The following is a 6,224-nucleotide window of genomic DNA, read 5'->3' as shown; positions in this document are numbered from 1 at the left end:
AGCCACTGGTGTCCCCGAGTCACAGTGCCGGGCTGGTGGGTCTGCACTGTCCTGGGGCCACCCACCGGGGCACGGAAGGAGAGGAGGTCTTCTCCCCCCGCAGATCTTGGCAGCTGGATGGGGCTACACCAGGCTTGGGGAGCCAGGCTGCCCCGGCAGCGTTCCCAGCACCCTGCTCCATGCCCAGAGCTGTCTACCCCATCCCCTCAGACTGGCACCCACAGGTCCTTCTATCCCTTTTCTGCTTCCCGGTTTGGGCTTTGCCTTCTCAAAGTCCTCCCCAGTCTGTTATTCCTTCTGCCATGCTGTGGCACTGCCCTCGCGGAGGGTAAACCCAGCCCCTGCTGAGGCTGGCAGAGGGGTTCAGCTATGCTCCTCTGAGAGCCGATGGCACCATGGGCTCCAACAACTCTCTGCATCCCTCTCCCCAAGGATATTACTGGTCCCCAAAATGCAAGGTTCCCTCTGCTAGCCCCCTCAAGAGCCCTGCTGGGGTCACAGCAAGCTGCTCCACCAGCCCCGAGCCCCCTGCAACGTTGCAGCTGCTCCACGAAGCACCCCAGCCCAGCTTTCACACGGAGAGCACGAGCAAGGAGCTCAGCAGGAGAGAGAAGACTTCCCTCTTGGACAGCGGCTGGCTGAGCATCCTCAGCCAGCATCCAGGCGGGAGAAGGGCGCTGCTCAGGGCCAGAGAGGATGCACGGCCGCCTCGGCTGTGTCTGGTTAAACAGGTCCCACCATCACCATCCTCAGCACCAGCAGCAACCCTCCTGCCTGGGGGTTTCCATCAAGGCCAGGGCAGATACCGGTGGGAGGCCTGGCTGTCCCTGGTCCAAGCTTGCCAGCTCTTGCCCCCAGCAGACGCTGCTCCCCTGACCCACAGCCTGCTCAAAGCCCCCCAGCACCTCCAGCCACCTCGGCACGGGAAGGAGCTGATGTGCTGTGCCTCCGCCGAGGCCAGCGGGGAACTGGGCAAGAACACATCTGCCAGCGTCTTACAGTGCAGACCACGTCCAGGTGATTGGGAACAGGCTCAGTGGAGCAGAACTGAGCCCCCAGATACAGCAGGCTTAGCCCGCGAGGCTGTAATTCCTATCGCCCTGATCTGACACCCTGTTAACGACAGACATGCGTTAAATAACCCCCTGCGCCGAGCAGCGACAGCTCCAAAGGGCTGCCAGGAACCAGAACAGGCTCGGGGCTGGTGTGTGACAAGGACAGCGATGTCCCCAAACACCAGAGAGTTGGGTTAATTCACCCTCATTCACTCAAACATCCCCGCGGGCTGGACAACGCTAGATCTCACGTGCTTCTGGTGACACAGTGACGCCGCTGCCAGCAGCTGTGTCCCGCTGCCGAGCATCCTCTCCTGCCCGCTGCTTCTCCTCGGTGAGGAAAAGGAGAAAAAGATGCCCTTTGCAAAGCCAGAAGCTCCAAGAAACGACAGGCTCAGCCCGCTGTGCCGCAGGGACAAGCCTGGCCCTCGCCGCCAGGCACCAGTGGGTCAGCACTGACCCGGCGGCAAAGCCATCCCTGCTTGAGGAACGGGGAACTTGCACCACCGGCCAAAATTGTTTCTGCAGCTGCCCTGTCCCTGCTGCGGCTGAGTCCCGCGGTCGAGCCCTGTACAAGGTGCTCAGGCAGCGGCCGGGCCGTGCAGCCCCGGAGCTAGAGCCTAGGCGGAGGGCGCGTGTTTAAAGCACAACTCCAACACTTCCCAATGACCACAGCCATGCTGCCCCGGACCAGCCCAGACCACAAAAACTGGCTCCAGCATCCCATCGCCGTGAGCTGCAATGGCTCCGGGGAGCCGAGGCCACCTCCAAGCGCCGTCCCATCCGTGGTCCAACTCAGGAAGCCCTGCAGAGACCCAGGGAGGCTCTGGCTGCGGCCACCTGGGGACGTGACAGCCTTTGTGACAAGGACCTGCTCCCCCTGGCCTTTCCAGCGCAGTGATCTGGGTTAGGGGTGCTCTCCCCAAGGAGGAGGGCTGAAGAGCATCCCTTGCCACCATGACTGTCTCACGTGCTGGCGCAAGGGGTTCGCTGCTAAATCTCTCTCCCAGGACCACACCACCGCCGCTTCCCCACCAACACAGACCACATCGACGGAGAGAGCAGCTGGGGACACGCCGTTTCAGCCAGTTACCAATATATCTCCGTCTCGAAAGGCGCTCATCGAGTGAGCTGCACATTTTCATATTGACGGGAGCACAGCCAGTAACCAGCTCCACAACAAACGGTATTTAATATTTAAAGCAGAATTAAACCAAGTTTCACAAACACGCATGTGGTACTTGGCAAAAGATACTCCTGCAAGTGATTAAATACGTTTGCAGAGCACAAGCAAGAAAAATAGCAATGATCTGAACCTCTGCACAAGTTGCAGTGCAACGAGACCTGTGAAACGGGACTCCAGTGCTGGAGGAGGGATAAGAAAATTTGGGGCTGAGGGAAGAGTCTTGTTGCGAGAAACAGCAGTAATGACAGCTTCTCTGCAGTAGGTAATCCAGGAAAAGACATAAAACTCTTTTTTCAATATATAGAATCAATGTGGTGGTAAAATTATTAAAGTGGGTAACGCAGTATTGACTTAAGAGATTTACGGTGTCATCGCAATGATCCCAAATCTCTTTATCAAGCAGAAAAGTTTTCAGAAGACCTCTGTGCAAAAGAACAAGGGAAACATTAGAAGCCAAACACCGAACCTGTGGTTAAGGAAGGCTTCTTCCCCCGTGCAGGGACAGATTGCTGTGGGATCAGGAGCACGAGCCTGGGTCTCACCATGACCCTCGTCCTCCTGTTTAATGGGCAGAGGGACCTTTGGTGCTCCAAAGCATGGACAGGGATACCCTAATCGCTGTGCCGGCACCAGGTACCAGTCTTCCTCCCGAGTTTCTAGCCCTTCGGCAGGAAGATGTGATGCTTTCCAGGTATTTCCACTCTTTTAGCAGTTAGATTTCTGCAGTGACCATCCCCTCCCTGCCCGGCTCAGACCCTTCACACCTGATGTGACTGCTGAAGGAAACCAGGGATGGTGACACTTACGTGTACATATTTTTGGCTTTGTATTGGTTCTTGTAGGAGAAAGCAGAAAGGGGAAGGTTACTGTAGTACCAGCAACTTCATTCAACAGATTAGGCTTGCAAGGCGTTGGGCAAAGCCTGCCACGGTGATCCTGGGGCCACAGGATTAACCAGCTCCAGGTCCCACATCCATCCTTCGGCCGCAGGATTAACCAGCTCCAGGTCCCACATCCATCCTTAGGCCGCAGGATTAACCAGCTCCAGGTCCCACATCCATCCTTAGGCCGCAGGATTAACCAGCTCCAGGTCCCACATCCATCCTTAGGCCGCAGGATTAACCAGCTCCAGGTCCCACATCCATCCTTAGGCCGCAGGATTAACCAGCTCCAGGTCCCACATCCATCCTTTGGCATCTCCAAAACTGCACCAGGCTGCTCCGAGGAGGAGGCTGGACTAGCGCTTTCAGAGGTCCTGCCCTGCCACTGCTAACTCGGCTCCATCTGAACCCCAGCCCCATCTTAGAGAGCCCCGTGCAAGACCTTCATCCCCATGAAGCTCTGCCCTTTGCACTGCAGCCAGAGCAGTTTATATTATTACTATTATTATTATTGTATTTAACCCCCAGGCTGGAAAGGCTGAGCCACGAGATGCAGCCCATGGGTGCAGATCTCCCCGTCCTGGGTGCTCTCCCTGTACCAATTTGACTCATTATCTCTTTTTAGAGAGATTTATAAGCACCAAGATCTCTCCATGCACCAATGCCTTTACAGCAGTGCCGTTGTGGTGGCTGCCAGCAAGCCCAGGACTGTACGGTGCTACTATAACTCAGTGCTGCAAAATATTTACAGCCCACTGTAAATCTGCTCACTCATGAGAAGTATTTAAAAATAATTTAAAATCCTCCTCCTGCTATGTGCAGGCTGAGCACTGCCTTTCTATCCAAACTATCTGTACCTCCCAGGAGATCACTACTTGTAATTACTTAAAAAAAAAATCCCAATATAATTAATTATCCCAAGAGCTAAAAAAATGATTAAGTTACACTTCCCTCTGAGATGCAGCAAATGAAATCTCTCTGCTGTCCCTAGCACAGAGCAGTTGGGGTTTGGGGACAAGGGATGTCCCAGGGCAAGGGGGAAATGGGTTCCTCCTCAGGCAGGATCCTGCCCACAGACACAGCTTCCCACACGCTATAGAGGATGCTTGTAGTGACCCAGAAGACGTGGGGAAAGAGGTTTCAAAAGCCTGGCAAGCAGCTAGGCTCCCGCTCCCATCCCATCCCATCCCAGTGAGGCTCTGCCAAGCAAAGCGGCAGATCCGAGGTGCCCAGAGGTCCGCCTGCCCCCCTAACAGCACCCAAAAGGGATGCGGGCTGTGGAGGCCCCGGCTCCATCCAAGTCTGAGCTCAGGCAAAGGTTTGGGAGAGGAAGAGAGGACAGCCTCCACCTCTCCCACAACCACCACGGATCTCTCACAGTTGAGCAGAGCTTAGAGATGGTTCATTTTAGCAGTTGCGATTCCTGGTGCTTCTTGAAGCTCCCTCTTGGGTCCTGGGGCTCTCTGACCCAGCTCACCAGCTTGCTCACGGGAAGGAACGACCCCCAGCTTCCCAGGCTCTGTATCATGCATCTATTTTGCTGAAAAACCAAGAGGTGAGTTTAGCACAGAGTCACCTTGAATCCCAAGGTGACCAACAAACCCACGCTGCAGACCAGAACGCCTGGCAGATGCAGCAGTCACCAGTACAGAACTTACGGTGGTTAACCCTCACTCCTCCTCCATGGCTTACATCTCATTTCGTTTCAGTAATTGCCTTCACGCCACTGCATCTCTGGAGAAAAGCTGCTAACGAGCAGTGAGCCAGACAGCAGCTGAAGGGAAGGTCCCATGTACCTGCCAGAAGCCCCCCAGGGAGCAGCCAGCACCACAACTTGCTGTGCAGGGAAGGATTTTCCAAATACTGCAGCAGTATCACCAAGGTACCACCAGCTCTGCCCACTGGGGGCAAGCAGGGCTGACTGCCGGTGCAAACTGTAACCCGGCGTCCACAGGTTAAGCCAACCAACACGAAATACTGCTACCCTCCCACGGCTGGGTTCCTGCAGCTGTCCGGAGCAAACCAATTACTTTCACACTCTTAATTGAGATTTTCTTTTCCTGCAACACCAGTTAAAACAAGTAAAAAGCATGCTGAGTAAGAGAAGTTTTGCACATGCTTCATACAAGTGTCCCAAAAGACTTCGACAACAGGTTGCACATACATACCCAGGCTGTTGTAGACTCAATCGGCGCCTGCCTGCATCCAGCTACTGAGGAAGCAGGGCAGGAGACCACCAGCCTTTATTTTCGAAGGCCACTGACTCAATTTCTGCACGGTCTTGGCGATGAGACTTTCCCCATCCCTGGCGAGGTTCAAGAAGCATGTCAGACACTCAGTGTCAACACTGCATTTGCACTCGGTGGTCCAGGTGTTCAAATAAAGGGTGAGTCTCTGCACACACGATACAGCCTGTGTGCAGAGGTGTTAGATGGGATCTGTCCCAGAAAAAGCCTCACTGTCTGAGGCCCGCATCAACCGTTCAACCTCCCCTTCTGAAGGTAGTCAGATACAGGGATTCCCTATTCCATAGCCGATTACTGCGTTGCGGAATTTATTCTGTTCAGATCTTTAGCGTGTGTACTAGTGCTTAAGATATTTGAGTAAAAATCTGAAATTATTTCACTGGCAAAAGCACCAGCGAGAAAACTGTGTGATGACAGAGGCAGCAGGGACCATGTCGCACCCGCAGCCTGCCCTGAGAGCGAGTGGCAGAAACATCTAGCGTGGCGGCCAGGCCTGGGCATCTTCTAGGGGGACAGGACAGACTCTGCTATTGAATTTGCCGCACTCATCGCCTGTCACTTTAAGAAAGCTGCTAGAGTTAAATGTCTCACCCAAGGGCTGTGAGATAATCCCGTCTATGTTCAAAGGAACTGATCCGGACACTCATAAGAGAAGGAAGAACTGGCAATTATTCTCTTTAATCATAACGTCAAGAAGTGCTGCCCTGCATCACCCTGTTTTGCGCACAGGCAGAACACAGCAGCAGATCAGTCCTTTGATTTCCTGTTCCACGATCAATATTTTTTCCCCCAACCTCACTTTCCATTAAGAGGAGGCAGCTGACAAATCGACCCGCATCACAACTCCCAAACTGAG

This window comes from Gavia stellata, chromosome 32 (genome assembly GCF_030936135.1).
Source record: "Gavia stellata isolate bGavSte3 chromosome 32, bGavSte3.hap2, whole genome shotgun sequence".
Classification (NCBI taxonomy): Eukaryota; Metazoa; Chordata; class Aves; order Gaviiformes; family Gaviidae; genus Gavia; species Gavia stellata.
Note: the sequence above shows the minus strand (reverse complement) of the source record.